The sequence below is a fragment of the Rana temporaria genome, chromosome 8 (assembly GCF_905171775.1).
Source record: "Rana temporaria chromosome 8, aRanTem1.1, whole genome shotgun sequence".
NCBI classification, from domain to species: Eukaryota; Metazoa; Chordata; class Amphibia; order Anura; family Ranidae; genus Rana; species Rana temporaria.
In genome coordinates, this window is record NC_053496.1 from 86,902,219 (window position 1) to 86,919,003 (window position 16,785).

General features: G+C 40.9%; 1 protein-coding gene across 3 annotated transcripts in view; it reads left to right on the top strand.

Annotated features, from left to right (window-relative positions):
• Positions 1–16,785, top strand: part of LOC120947131 (solute carrier family 22 member 15-like) — a 447,489-nt gene that overhangs the window by 178,806 nt on the left and 251,898 nt on the right. The window lies entirely within an intron of this gene.

The window sequence follows — 16,785 nt, forward strand, 5'->3', positions numbered from 1 at the left end:
CCTCTGATGCAAAGGTTCGGGGTAACAGGGAAAAGGATAGTTCACAGGAATTCTGGAAAGTGCGAAACTTCTTGCGATCTCCGGAAAATCGCTCGGGGATAGGCACCTTGGATTTTGGAGGGGGAGTGGCCTCACGAAACAGGCCGGACTCTGTTTGAGTAGAAGAATCTAAGACTGTGAGAGGAGCACAGGCTGCTGCGACATTCCCCTCATACGGAAGTCGCTCTTCCATGCGACAAAGATTCTCTTGTAACTTCTGCACAATATTTGATGGCGCAGAAATAGTTCTGTAAATGTCCTATGGTGGAGAGGCCTCCCTTTCAGACTCCATCTGTGGCTCACTGGTACTGTGACGTACCTGGTAGGAGTCTGGACTGACAAGGTCGGCCTCCCTTGTATCTCCAACCCAATCCCCACTGAAGGTGGAACAGATGGTGGCTAGAGTGAGGAGGAACACGTGTGCCTGTAGGTGTTGCGTGCACTTGTGAGTGGAGGTGCAGGCTTGGAGGTGCAGGCAAAGCATCCGGTAAGGAGCTAGACCCAGGAAAGCTGATAGGATGGATAGCCAGCACAGGCACTCAGAGACAGTGTTGAGACAAGCAGGAGACAGGAGCAAGGTCACAGGGATAGCCGGGTTCAATAACAAGCGGGCAGCGAGGTAACAAGGCATAGGCAGGAGCAAGGTCAGATGGGAAGCCAGGATCAGGAACCAGTAATCAGAGTCCAAAAGCAGGTTCAAGGAAAGCCAAGGTTCATTAACAGGACTCAAGCCAGGTTTAACAGAGTTCATATTATCAGGACACAGCTGAAGACCAGTCAGCACTTGTCAGAAGTCAGGACATCCTTTAAATAGGCCATCTAGCGCCAATTGTGGCTAGGGGCACGCTCCTGCGCGTGCACGCCGTGCGATGCGCATTGGCGCGTGTGAGAATCTGACGTTGCCCGTGCGTATGTGCATGAGCACGTGTGCACGCCGGATGCATTCTAACAGTCCTCTTACAAGGCCTGAATTCTTAAGATTAAATAACGCCAGTTTTTTCGATTTCCTAATTTGCTTATCGGATGATGTTCTTTGCTATCTATACTTTTTGATAACAAAGGTATTCAATATAGGATTTTAAATTGGCATGTCATAAATGTACTTTATACAGCGTTTTTAAGTATAGTGTGCTGAAAAAGGTTTTCAAAGAAATTGAAAGTGCCCGCTACATAAAAATGGTCAACTTCACATGTTCCACTGTTAAATTTGACCTCAAATAAAAATGTTAGTTTTAGTCATAGTCTTTTTACTAGAATATCATTTTAGTTGTAGTCATATTTTAGTCCAGAGCTTGACAAACTTGCTTTGAATCTAGGAGCCAGCTAAATAAGTTAGGAGCCAGTTTTTTTAACTAACATCTTATGGGTGGAGCATGTTACATGAACTTAGCCTTTAACCCTTTCACAACCAGAGCCGTTTTTGTGTTTTTTTCAGATATTTTCTGAAAGCAGACACCCTAGAGCCCTCCAGCTGTTGCAAAACTACAAGTCCCATGAAGCATTGCAAGGCTGACAGTTACAAGCATGACTCCCTCAGGCATGATGGGACTTGTAGTTTGTAGCCCTAGAGCAGGGATCCTCAAACTACGGCCCTCCAGCTGTTGCGGAACTACACATCCCATGAGCCATTGTAAAACTCTGACATTCACAGACATGACTGGGCATGATGGGAATTGTTGTTTTCTGAACAACTGAAGGGCCATAGTTTGAAGACCCATGCCCTAGAGAATAAAATAGTGGTAGTTCCAATTTTTTATGTTGCACAATATTACCAAAGGTAAAAAAAGTAAATTTTAGGTGACGCTTGTATTTACATTTCTGTAATGCTTGCTATCCTCCGCCTATGGTCTTGAACCTGGCACTCTTAGAGACTGGTTTTGAATCCTCCAGTACTGCTCAACCTACAAGCTTACTGTACAGTCATATGCTAGCAAATAGGGTGTTTGTGCAACTTTTATATTGCTTTCTCTGGACAGAAAATATTTAGCTTCCTGAACACATTTATGGTTACTAATCACGAAAATATATATTTTAGTCCCCTACATTCCTATGTGTAAAAATGTGCTAACGGGTGTATTTGCGGGTTTGCTGCAATATACCCAATACGTGTTGCGTATATTTTTTTGGACATTTGTGTTTTAGTGGTGTCACAATGGCATGCACTACCACAGATTTGGCATTAAGTGGCACTGATGTTTGTCTTTATAGCTTTATGCTGACACACGTTTATTATTATTTTTCTGCAATTTTTTAATGTTTTTGTACTGCACATTAGGCTATTGTGTATGATTTGCTGTATATAATCATGAAAATAACCTGATTCCTACTTTGTCACATACACTTTTATAGAAACCCTCTGTTTCTCATATATATATATATATATATATATATATATATATATATATATATATATATATATATATATATATATATATATATAATTTTAAGTTTTTATTCATTTTCTTCTGCGTTATAATATAATATGCTTTGTGTAGCTCATGCATGTCCAGGCTTGCATTTTGGTAACTGGTATGGTTTGGGAATGTCTAGGCATGCTTAGGCTGGATTCATGCTGCCTGAAAAGGCTATAAAAGGCGCTCTCATGCACAAATGTTGCTCATTTCGATGATATCATTACCTATACATTTTTAATGCGATTTTTTTCAAGGCATAGCATGGTCTATGTACATGTAATTTACATAACAAGTTAAACCAGTTATAGACTTCCTATAGGATGCTTGGTGACAGCAGAATTCCCTCGCCAGTTTGGAACAGCCATAATACATTCTGCTACATTTGTGGCGAGTACACGCTTAAGCCTTAAAAACACACCATGACTGGCCTTGTTAAGAAATCATATAAACTGGACTTTGTAAAATTGGTGATCAAGACAAGTCCTGGGTTTCTCACATTTATTGGCCAAGATTTGCCGTTGATCTTAGAGCTTGGCTTAGAGGAACTTGGAAGTCAGGGCCATTTGCTCTACTGATGAAAAGAATGGTTTACTTCTGTCTAGCAAATGTTGCTGGTTTCTCTGTTAAAAATAAGAAATATATATAATAACCCAATCTGTCTTCAGTCTTGAGACCAGTGCCATATGAGTACAATCTGTCAAAACCAAAGCCACCAGAGAAATGGAGCTTAGACGAAACAGACGAATATGCTGCAATACACCAGCCAAGCACAGACATGGACAATGATCAGGATTTTGAATTGTATGAGTGTCTGGTGAACCTCATCTCATGACACGGTCAGAAATTAATGATCTTTGTCAGAAGCAGAACTAGTGGGTTCAAGACTGCAAGGATAAGGTTTGCTTTCATCAGGTACAAACATTTCTATCTTTCAAAACCTCCAAGATGATTTAACACATTTCTTTGTACAGGTTGACAACCTTGTTTTCTGTTCTGACATTGACAGCTTGTTCACAGTTTTGAGTTGCGACCATGATGAATTAGAATGGTGTCTCTTTATTTAATGTTAAGCCTTAAGGCCATCTTGCTACACAATGGCAATTTAAACCCTTCAGTACCTGTTGGCTATGCTGCATACATGAAAGAAACATATGAAAACATAAAACTGTCATGAAGCACATCCAGTACACCAAGTACAACTGGAATATCTGTGGAGATCTAAAAGTAGCGACTATGCTGTTTGGAATGCAGCCTGGATACACCAATGTAAGCGAGTTGCATTACATTCAAAAGAAATGGCCATTCTGAAAAAACTTTGTTCAGGACAGAAAAAACATGACACTTGAACCACTTGTTAACCCAAATAATATAATTGTATCTCCGCTTCCAATAAAACTTGGACTGATAAAAATGTTGTCGGCAATGAACAAGAAAGGTGAAGGTTATCATTATTTGAGACAGATGTTTCCAAGAATAACTGATGCCAAGATTAAAGCATATGTAAAGTAATTTTTTTTCCTTCTAAAATAACAAACATGCTGTATTTAGAAGAACTTAGAAGAACTTTTCAAAACAATTATTGTCCAATTTATTCACTTTCCTGGATTTTAAAATTCATCACATCTATCTCAATGTAGACCCACCTGTAGAACGTCTTCTTTAAAGTAAACTTGTCACAAGAGAAATATGGTGGATACCGAGGGCCAAATCCTCAGCCAGGCGGCGTAACTTAACTTTCAGCAGTTAGGTAAAAACTTTAAGTCAGTGTAACTTAAGTGCCTGATCCTCAAAGCACTTACGTAAAAATTTCAAGCAGTGTAAGTTAAGTGCCGCCGTCGTAAGGCGTTCCTCCTCTCCGGGGGGCGTTGACAATTTAAATGAGGCGCGCTCCCGCGCCGGCCGTACTGCGCATGCGTGTGACGTCATTTTCCCGACGTGCATCGCGCGAACGTAATTGACGCCGGGCGGCTTTGTGGATTGCGACGGGACACTAAAGTTGCGACGGGTGAAAAAAAGACGCGCCGGGAAAACAAATAATTATTAAAAAAAATGACAGCGTCGCTCGGCATGCATTCCTGAGGGAGAACTCCATGCCAATTTTCAATGAAAAAAACGGCATGGGTTCCCCCCCCAGGAGCATACCAGGCCCTTAGGTCTGTTATGGGTTGTAAGGAGACCCCCCCTCCGCCGAAAAATTGACGTAGGGGGTCCCCCTACAATCCATACCAGACCCGTATCCAAAGCACGCTACCCGGCCAGCCAGGAAGGGAGTGGGGACGAGCGAGCGCCCCCCCCCTCCTGAGCCGTGCCAGGCCGCATGCCCTCAACATGGGGGGGTTGGGTGCTCTGGGGCAGGGGGGCGCACTGCGGGCCCCCCCACCCCAGAGCACCCTGTCCCCATGTTGATGAGGACAGGACCTCTTCCCGACAACCCTTGCCATTGGTTGTCGGGGTCTGCGGGCGGAGGCTTATCGGAATCTGGGAGTCCCCTTGTTAGAAATCGAGCTAACACACAAACATAGCAGGCAGCCAGCGCTGAAGAAGAAGGCACCGGAGAGCTGCAGAAGAACCGGGGTTCGCCGAGTCAAGAGCGGAAGAGGGGAGAAGATGGAAGAAGCCCCCCGGAGTCCGGAGAAGCCCCCCCCAGAGAGCGGAAGCAGAAACCCCCCCCGGAGAGCGGAGAAGACCCCCGGAGAGTGGAAGAAGAAGCCCCCCCTGGTAAAAGAGCTAATAACGAAGACAGGGGGGGCGTCCGGAGCAGAATAATAAAATGTTGAGGGCACGCGGCCTGGCACGGCTCAGGAGGGGGGGGGGGCGCTCGCTCGTCCCCACTCCTTTCCTGGCCGGCCGGGTAGCGTGCTTTGGATACGGGTCTGGTATGGATTGTAGGGGGACCCCCTACGTCAATTTTTCGGCGGAGGGGGGGGCTCCTTACAACCCATAACAGACCTAAGGGCCTGGTATGCTCCTGGGGGGGAACCCATGCCGGTTTGGAATTTACAAATTGCCGTGGAGTTCTCCCTCGGGAATGCATACCAAATGCCGTCGCTTGAATGGGCCTTTACAAGGTGTGACTAACTTTACACTTTGTAAAAGCAGCCCTAGTTTTACACCAGGCAAACTAACACTTACGGCGAAAAAACTAGGCACAAAAGCTTTGAGGATCGCCCTAAGTGCTAATTTGCATACTAACAGAGGCATTTCGACTCGAAATGCCCCCAGTGGCGGATGCGGTACTGCATCCTAAGATCCGGCAGTGTAAGTCCCTTACAGATGTCGGATCTTCTGCCTAACTTAGGAAAACTGCTTCTGAGGATCAGTTCCAAAGTTAGAACCAGAGATACGACGGCTTACGCCGGAGTATCTCTTTTGTGGATTTGCCCCCATTTTCCTTATATATAGTTCTGCGTCATTGACTCGAAAAGTAGGAAAATATATGAGCACCAGATTTCAAATGTATGAGGCAGCAAACCAGTTGCACATCATTATACTGCCTCTACTGTACTTCAAAGCTGGGATGAAGTTTGGTATGCAGTGTTTTAGTTTTTCCAGCAATAACAATACCTTTTTAACATAGATACTATGGGGTCAATTCACAAAGCTTTATTTACAGATTCCGGTTGTTATTTTAACGATTTTGCACATTATTGAAGCTAGTTCAATTCACTAAACGATTTAACGCTTTGAAAAATCATCAAATAACGTTTCACTACACGGAACCGATATTTTAAGGTGTGGGTCGTTGTATAAGGATTCGATCGTTGTTTTAACAAGTCAAATCGTTAAATATGTACAGAAGTGCAATTCGCAAAGATTTTTTGGACATTTATCAATCGTTAAGCAATCGTTACATAGCACCTGCCTCAGGGTGTCTTTATGACATTTCCCTGGCGATATTTAGTTGTTAGCGGAAGCCTTTGGCGATTTTTGTAGTGTAGTGAAGTTTTTAGTAGTTTTGGGCAAGATGGAACCATGCTCTATTTAAACTTAAAATTATCCAGAGGCGAAGAAGAACACATTAGAATGTTGTTCAGATTTATAAACGTGTATTTCGTTCACGTACTATTTTGGGTGACTTTTCTGAAACCCAGGTGATTTATTCTCTGTATGAGGAAATACACATGGCTTTAGAAAAAACGCACACAGAGAAGTTATGCACATCACATGCTCAATCTTCATGTGTGTCTTGCTTGTGTGTCTCTCTCTCTCTCTCTCTCTCTGCATCTGCTCTTTTCCACATGCAGCTTTTCTCCTCCCATTCTGCTCCCAGAATGCATCTCTCCAGCGTTATTTAATGATCTTAGACTTTATTATTACGATTTGGGACGTTAAAATAACTCTTGAGTAGTTAGCATAACGATTGGATAAGGAGTCAGTTGAAAACCATAACGACTATGTTTGCTAGCCTTAAATAAGGGGCGGTAATTTAACAACTGAAGGAAACCAATAACGTTTCTCTTTGTGAATTGACCCCTATGTATGGTATGGCAGCAAATGTTATTAACCTCCCTGGCGGTATGATTCTGTCTGGAATTACGTACCAAAAGCGGTACAATTATTTTGCAAGGAAATTTGGAGTTTTATACTGTAGGCCTGTAATTTTTAGAAATAACTCACTTAAATCTGACCAAGCAAGAGTCTTGTAGGCATCCCGGGTATGATTTTTTTTTTAAAACAAAATTATAAATTATAATATAATAAATAATTATAAATAATTATAACAAATAATAATATAATTACAATAAAAATTATTCAATAATGTAATCAACTCAAAATCACTGAAATTTGCTCAGTTGCAGAATTGTCGCTGTCATTATTTTTTTTTTTATGACGAATTTCCCCACAAATCGCTATCGCACATTTCTGCAAGTGATTATAATTTATTATCGCTGTTTTCTAGCTGATCTAAAACCATTTTTGACATAAAGGGACACTTTTGGACAATCTACAGTTTTTAGGCAGAAAGAACATTTTTTATTATATAAAAGTACATGTAGGGCACTGGGCAGACCACTAGGGACAAGGGGGGTGTGTATTTTTTACATACAGTACTGTAATCTATAAGATTACAGTATACTGTATGTAATGTGTTTGTTTACTTTTTTGAATTTGGCGCCGGTCTCCGCTCCCGTGCGTCGTAACGTCGCAGGGAACGGAGATCGGCGGCACACGGGTACACTGTGAATCGAGCGAGGAGGTCCTGCTCGCTCACACAGCGGGGTGGCATCGCTGGATCCAGGGACAAGGTAAGTAACTTGCCTGTGGATCCAGCAAGAAGGTAAGCTGCGCCGCTGCACACTCTGCACGTCCACCCCGAGCGTGACTCGGGGATACCGATCCTAACATGGAAAACCAACCCCGAGTCACGCTCGGGTTTACCGCCAAGATAGGGTTAAAGGGACCTGGACCATACATTTCAACAACAATTTTATGTGCATTTAAACTATTTGGTGCATGTTGTTCAAAAGCCGAGAGACTGCTACTGGGCATCACCATCTTTGATATGATGTTAGCAACTCCAACAGACTCATATTGGCACTTAATGGCATCACCTTTTGTTTTTTCCCTGGCAGCTACAGTGGAAATATAAAAACATTTCAGGTTTCTGTGATGTGAAAAAATTAGACAGATAAATCATTTCATAACTTTTTCCACCTTTTAATGTGACCTATAAACTGTACAACTCAATTGAACAACAAACTGAAATCTTTTTGGTGGAGGGAAGTAGAAATAAAAAACTAACATAATATGGTTGCATAAGTGTGCAAACCCTTAAACTAATACTTTGTTGAAGCACCTTTTGATTTTATTACAGCACTCAGTCTTTTTGAGTATAGGTCTATCAGCATGGCACATCTTGACTCGCCAATATTTGCCCACTCGTCTTTACAAAAACACTCCGAATCTATCCCATTGTGAGGGCATCTCCTTTAATCTTCTTTTGTTGAAGCCATTCCTTTGTTGATTCGGATGTATGCTTTTGGGTCGTTGTCATGCTGAAAGATGAAGTTTGGCTTCACGTTCAGCTTTCTAGCAGAAGCCTGAAGGTTTTGTGCCAATATTGACTGGTATTTGGAACTGTTCATAATTCCCTCTACCTTGACTAAGCCCCTGTTCCAGCTGAAGAAAAACAGCCGAAAAACATGATGTTGCCACCACCATGCTTGACTGTGGGTATGCTGTTTTTTTTGTTTTTTTTGGTGATGTGCAGTATTGTTTTTGCGCAAAACATATCTTTTGGAATTATGGCCAAAAAGTTCAACCTTGGTTTCATCAGACCATAACACATTTCCCCACATGCCTTTGTGAGACTTTAAATGTGTTTTTGCAAAATTTAGCCGGGCTTGGATGTTTTTCTTTATAAGAAAAGGCTTGCCACTCTACTACATATGGAAAATATGGGAGATTGTTGTCACATATACCACACAGCCAGTACTTGCCAGATATATAAAATATATGTGCTGCGCTGCTGTGTCAAATTCAAATTGTATAGTTTTAAATAACAAAACAAAAATGACTGGCAAAGAAAAGTGAATAGCAATGCCTAAATATATCTTGGCGTGTTAATAATCTGAAAATTAGCTCTATATATATATATATATATATATATATATATATATATATATATATATGTGTGTGTGTGTGTGTGTGTGTGTGTGTGTGTGTGTGTGTGTGTGTATAGATGCTAATTTTCATATTATAACACGCTAAGATATATTAAGGCATTGATGAGTGAGTGAGTGAAAAACTTATATAGCGCAACACATGCGAACTGAATCACCTCTGGGCGCTTAGTATCCATTCCTGAGTAAACTTTTTGAGATAGGTTTTGATCTTTCTCCTAAAGACCAAGTGGTTCCCCTCCAATCGGATGGTGGTTGGTAGAGCGTTCCACAGTCTGGGTCCTTGGACTGCAAATCTTCGTTCTTCTTTTGGACTTGTATCTGGCTTTGGGTATCTGGAGTAGATTTTGGTTGGTGGATCGCAGAACGCGATTGGGGTTGTGAGCTTAGTTTTTCGCATAGATATTGGGGGGCTTTTCCTTGGATACACTTATGCGTTAGGCAGAGTGCCTTGAAAGTGATTCTGTCTTTTACTGGCAGCCAATGAAGGGATCTCAGAGAAGGTGAGATTGATTCCCATGTTTTTTTGCCAGTCACTAGTCGAGCGGCCGTATTTTGAACAACTTGCAGACGAGTGATTTGGTATTTGGGGAGTCCGAGATAGAGGGCATTTGCATAGTCAAGTCTGGAGTTGATAATTGTTCCCACCACGACTGCTATGTCTTCTTTTGGGATAAAGGGAGTGAGTCTGTGTAGTAGGCGCAGCAGATGGTACGATCCACTGACCACTGACTCTATTTGTGCATCCATTGTCATGCTAGTGTCGAAAATGACTCAGAGGCTTTTGACTTTGGTGCTGGGGGTGATGGTTTTCCCCAGAATGGGCAGGGTGTCCATGTTGTTGCGGGATGATTTTTTTGGTTGGCGTGAAAACGGGAGAAGTTCTGTTTTTGAGGTGTTGAGTTTAGCATAACTCTTTGTCATCCAGTTCTGTATCATAGTAAGGCATTTATCCTTTTTATTGTATATGCGAAAATACAGTTGTGTGTCATCTGCATAAGAGTGGTAAAGTAACTTCTGGTTACTGATGATTTCAAAAAGAGGGCGGAGATAGATATTGAACAGAACAGGCGACAAAGGGGATCCCTGAGGGACTCTGCATGACGCCGTGCGTTCTTAAGACGTGAAAGGCCCCAGTTTCACTATTTGTGATCGGTTTTCCAAAAAGGAGGAGAACCAGGATAAATCACCTTCCGCGACTCCGGCTACTTCAGCTAGCCGAGTCAGTAATAATTTGTGGTCTACAGTGTCAAAAACAGTACTTGGGTCCAAAAGTACCAGAAGACAGGATTCTCCTTCATCTGCGGCCTCGAGAGCGTCATCCCATATTTTGAGTAGTGCTGTTTCTGTCCCGTGACCTGGACGGAAACCCGATTTGAAGCGGATCGAGTAATTTATGGGTGTCTAAATGATGTTGTAGATGTTGTACAACTTCTTTCTCCCTTACCTTGGAGAAGACATTTAGGCCTGTTATGGGTCGCCGGTGGTTTGGGTTTTTGGGGTCAAATGTGTTTTTTTTTTTTAAATTGTGTGATTCAGGTCCAAATTTTTGCCTGAATTCACACCTGAGCCTGACCCAAACACGCACAGGACCCTTCTACAATCCGGTCCACAGCCGTCCGGACCTGTGTGCACCGACTCCATTGAGAGCTGGTCACACTCACATGTCATGCGAATTGGATGTGGAGAAACCCTCATCCTATTCGCATATATGTGAACCCAGCCTAAGCCTTACTTGGTCTTTTCTGATTCAGGATCCATCTTTTCATTTCTGATCATACTCAAGACAGCACTTCATCTTATCGGTCAATAGCCAGCTTGATTGTGGATTTACAGAAATATATTATACACAATCTTGCACAATAATGCTGTATACAGTACTCAGGTGGTCTTTAGTAGACTTGGGACAGGCAAACCATATTTTTATAGTAAGTAGTACGCCTGCCTTGTTTAACCACATAGCGACCGCCGCACGCACATGTACGTCTACACAATGGCACGGGCAGGCAAATGGACATACCTGTACATCCCTTTAAATTTGCCCGCCGCATGCCTCGTGAGTGCGTTTGCAGGTCCTGGGAACTCAATGTTCCTGGACGGCCCGCGATTGCGGTTCGGCAAAGGCAGAACAGTTCTGCCTACTGATGTGTCACTGATCCAATGTTCCCTGTGATCGGGAACAGTGATTAGTGACGTGTCACTGGTAGCTCCTGCCCCTAACAGTCATGCTGCGTACACACAGTCGTTTTTCATCATGAAAAAAACGACGTTTTTAAAAACGTCATTTAAAATCATCGTGTGTGGGATTCACATCGTTTTTCGGCTTCTGAAAAACGACCAAAAAAAAATTCGAACATGCTGCATTTTTTAACGTAGTTTTTTAAAATGTTGTTTTTCGGGTTGTAAAAAATGATTGTGTGTGTGCTAAAACAACGTTTTAAACACGCGCATGCCCAGAAGCGAGTTATGAGACAGGAGCCCTCGTTCTGGTAAAACTATCATTCATAATGGAGTAAGCACATTCATGATGCTGTAACAGACAAAAAAGCGCAGTCTTTTACTAACAAGGAATCAGCTAAAAGCAGCCCAAAGGCGAATAGAACTTCCCCTTCAGAGGGCCGTCGTACATGTTGTACGTCACCGCGATTTGTTCATCATTTTTTTTAAACGATGGTGTGTGGGCAACGTCGTTTTTAATGATGAAGTTGGAAAAACTTCGTTTTCTGGACATGCTGAAAAACTTTGGGTTTTTTTTCATGCCGAAAAACGACCGTGTGTACGCGGCATCAGACTCACTCCCTAGGACACACTTAACCCCTTCAGCGCCACCTAGTGGTTAACCCCTTCACTGCCAGTGTCATTTTCACAGTAATCGGTGCATTTTTATAGCACTGTAAAAATGACAATGGTCCCAAAAATGTGTCAAGTGTCCAATGTGTTTGCCATAAAGTCGCAGTCACGATAACAATTGCAGATTGCTGCCATTACTAGTAAAAAAATAAATAATAATAAAAATGCCAAAAACTATCCCCTATTTTTTGGACGCTAGAACTTTTCCACAAACCAATAAATATACGCTTATTGCGATTTTTTTTTTTTATAACAAAAATATGTAGAAGAATGCATATCGACCTTTATTATAGCAAAAAGTACAAAATATTTTTTTTTTTTTTCAAAATTGTCGCTCTATTTTTGTTTATAGCGCAAAAAATAAAAGAGGTGATCAAATATCACCAAAAAATTGGTGGCAAAAGGATGTCAAGTTTGTTTAAAAGCCATGTCGCACTACTGCGCAATTGCCAGTTAAAACGATGCAGTGCCGAATCGCAAAAAGTGCTCTGGTCTTTGACCAGCCAAATGGTCCGGGGCTTTAGTGGTAAATTTTTTTCTTGTGGTGCTTTCAGAGCCTTAGATGTTGGGGCTTTGATAGTTGTCTACAGCATAACTAAACCCTAGCCCAAACGTTTCTGCACCTGCACTGTACACTTGTGCACACATCCATCTCTGATGATGTTGACATCGGAATTTTCGTCGGGATAAACTCTGACTGATTTTTCTGATGGAATTCTGTTCAAGCTGTCTTGCATACACACCAAATTCCGACCATCCAAAACGCGGTGGCATACAAACACTACGACGAGCCGAGAAAAATTAGGCCTTCTGTGGACTCCAATCTGACCTAAAAAAACAAAGGCCTGAAAGAAGGACAGCATTGAAATGTAGTTATGCTTTGATTGTACAGCATATGTTGTATCTTTTTTACTGATCGTTTGAAGGACACTTACTAAACAGAATGTTGGTAGTGGTGCTAAATGTTAAAATTAGCTTTTTACCTGATTGTGGACTGATAGAGGTTAATCCTTGTGTAACCTTTTCCAGTTTTATGAGCTTCAGCGGTTCTTTCTCAGAGGTCCCCTGAAATCTCTTTTGATCTTGGCATATTGCTCTTTAACAGACGACTGTAGTGAAGAGCAGGTAACTATAATTGCGAAATTTTCGATTGTATGTCAGTGAAGGTCAGACCTACACCTGGACTAAATGGAACACGTTTCAAGATGTCATTATCTTGGAAGTTCACTCTTTTTTTTCATCGGTTACCTAACCTGTTTAAATCTTTGTCTTAAAAAGAGAATACAGTTTAAAATGTTTTTTTTCTGTTATTTGTTACATAAGATGTTCCCTTTTCATTATTGTGACTCACAAAAAGATCACTTCACATTAGGAGTAGTTTATGCAGAAATCCTGAAAATGGGTTCAAAAGGATTCGCAAACTTTTTGCTGTGTCATAAATATATTTCCTTACACTATTGTGATGCTGTCTTGGCTTTGGAAATAATAGTTGCTCTGTTAAAAAGTTTTATTTTTTTTGGCGGACACATACCTATTAACACTTTGGGTGTAAAGTTATAAAGCAGAGAAGCATAGAGACATTATGCAGACATTCTCTGCAGGTGAATCTTCCATGTGTTTTAACTACTTGCCAACCAGCCGCCGTCATTTTACGGCGGCAGGTTGGCTCCCCTGCGTGAGAGCCCGTAGCTATACGTCGGCTCTCGCGCAGGCCACTAGTGTGCCCCCGACTCCCGTGCACGATCATCGCCGGATACACGCGATCGCTCGTTAGAGCGGGGACCGGGAGCTGTGTGTGTGTAAACACACAGCTCCCGGTCCTGTCAGGGAGAGAAATTCTGATCTTCTGTTCATACAATGTATGAACAGAAGATCGGTCATTTCCCCTAGTGAGGCCACCCCCCTACAGTTAGAACACACCCAGGGAACATACTTAACCCCTTCCCCGCCCCCTAGTGTTAACCCCTTCACTGCCAGTGGCATTTTTATAGTAATCCAATGCATTTTTATAGCACTGATCGCTATAAAAATGCCAATGGTCCCAAAAATGTGTCAGAAGTGTCCGCCATAATGTCGCAGTACCGAAAAAAAATCACTGATCGCCGCCATTACTAGTAAAAAAAAATATTAATAAAAATACCCCCTATTTTGTAAATGCTATAACTTTTGCGCAAACCAATCAATAAACGCTTATTGCGATTTTTTTTTAAACGAAAAATATGTAGAAGAATACGTATCGGCCTAAACTGAGGAAATTTTTTTTTATATATATTTTTGGGGGATATTTATTATAGCAAAAAGTAAAAAATATTCATTTTTTTCAAAATTGTCACTCTATTTTTGTTTATAGCGCAAAAACTAAAAACCGCAGAGGTGATCAAATACCACCAAAAGAAAGCTCTATTTGTGGGGAAAAATAAACGCCAATTTTGTTTGGAAGCCACGTCGCACGACCGCGCAATTGTCAGTTAAATCGATGCAGTGCCGAATCGCAAAAAGTGCTCTGGTCTTTGGCCAGCAATATGGTCCGGGGGATAAGTGGTTAAATGACAGTGATTTATTCTTCACCAGAGAATGTTGCTAAATAATCAGACACATTTGTGTATGTAGAATCAACACATACCTGTATCTTTTACTTTCACACTCTGAGTAATATTAAAAGAAGAAATACCGTTTTTATCATAAACAATGTTTGTTTTAACATCTTCAGCCCTGGATGGATTTACCCCCTTAATGACCAGGCCATTTTATACAATATGATACGGCACTGCGTCGCAATTGCAATTGCGTGGTCATGCAATGCTGTACCCAAACAAAATTGATGTCCTTCTTTTTTTCCCACAAATAAAGCTTTCTTTTGGTGATATTTTGTCACCTCTGTGTTTGTTCTACTTTTTAAGCTATAAACAAAAAAAGAGGGCCAATTCAATTTTTCGATATTTTATTTTTTTTACTTTCTGCAGTAAAACATTTCCAAAAAAGGCCAATTTGTATTCTGCTACGTATATTTGGCTACATATTGGCTACATATTTTTGGCTTGGTCGCGATTTGCGCTGCCGAGCCAACCTGCCGCATTATAACTGGTTAAAAAAGTACTTTATTGTAGATATTTATAGGGGAAATGCTGTGCGAATGTGCAAATGTACATTTCAACACAAATGTGGATTATAAGGTTTATGATGCTGTGATCACACGCGTGGTAAAAAAACTTTTATTGCACGTCAACACATTTTTTATTTAGTGTCATTGAATCAAGGTACTAACGCTAACATCCAGATAGTGCAACATTTCCCCCATAAATATTTCATGAGACGTGATCAGTGCTAGCAGCTGTCCTGATAGGAGGTGTTACATATTTCTTGGTTTTACATACTTTATTGTAGATGTTGGCGTTTGAGAAGTGCCAAATACCTACCTTATTTTATATATATATATATATATATATATAATATATTTATTTATTTATTTGTCTTTTGTTTCTTCTGAAACAAAGTGCATAGAGCAGGGCCCAGATCTGAGTGACCAGCCGTGGTCACCAGCACCGAGCACATTTTATTGGATAAAAGGTCCAGTTTACTTTACAACATGCTTAACCACTTCAATACTGGGCATTTTTACCCTAAAAAGCTTTCTTTTGGTGGTATTCAGTCACCCCACTGGGTTTTTAACTTTTTTGCTAAATAATAAACATAAAAATACTGAACATTTAGGAAAAAAACAAACGCGTTTTTGTTTTAAAATTTTGAAAATAAATAATTATTATTCATAAATTTAGGTCAAAGTGTATGCTGCTAAAAAAATGTTGGTGAAATTAACCCTATTCTTAAAGGCCTGAAAATGCCAGGACAGTACAAATACCCCCAAATGACCCCTTTTTGGAAAATAGACAGTCCCAGATATTTAGTAAGACCATGGCAAGTTTTTGAAGTTTATTTTTTTTTCGTCATTTTTCATCACAGTTTTTTTTAGGAAAATTAAGAAATTGAATAAAAAAAAAAAGTTTTCAATTTTTTTTTTTAATATAATGTCAGCAGTGCAGTACAGCATTATCATATAACTTGTGTGGCGGTGATCAAGGAAACTGACTGGTGACAGTATGAGAAAAAATTTTTTTTTAACACATTGTGACCAGAGCAATATAACGTTACCATAGAAACATTGTACTACTCTGGGGTATTGATCAGGATTAACACATTATGATTGCTAATAGCAGTGCATTACATTGCTATAAGCAAGTATTTTACTGAATGAAACAGATACATTCAGTTTGTTTTGTTTTGATTAGCTGTGATTAGCTGTGATAATCACATGGTACACATGGGCTGTGATTAGCCCTGTCTTTACCATGTGAACACACTGACCAATCACAGCTAGCAACACAAGTGTACACCATGGATGACTAGAAATTAAGTCATCCATTGTTTACAACTGTCATGTGACCTACTGATGTGACCTACTGTGATTGGTCGGAAGGTATTGGCAGCGAGCTGGTACACTGATCATTAATTGGCTGACAGATGGCACCACTGGACGGCCCCATCCAGGAGGACGTCATATGACATCCACCCGGATCGACGAGAGGCCCGTCCTTCCATCATATTGTTATAGGCTGGGTGGGAAGTAGTAAAGCATTTAAGATATAGAGATGTGGATCTAAAATCGATGGAATCTAATATTTGCCTGGAGATCCTGGTGTATGTTTTTAACTTTAGACATCATTAGCTATGTGAAACATTAAAAGCAAAGAAAAAAAATACACGCTTTCCCATAACGCTTCTACTCAGTTGCCTTTATCCTCTATAAGCAGTCAAACCTTACAGTTCCTCTTCTCTCTTATGCAGTCCTTTATGAGCAGTTG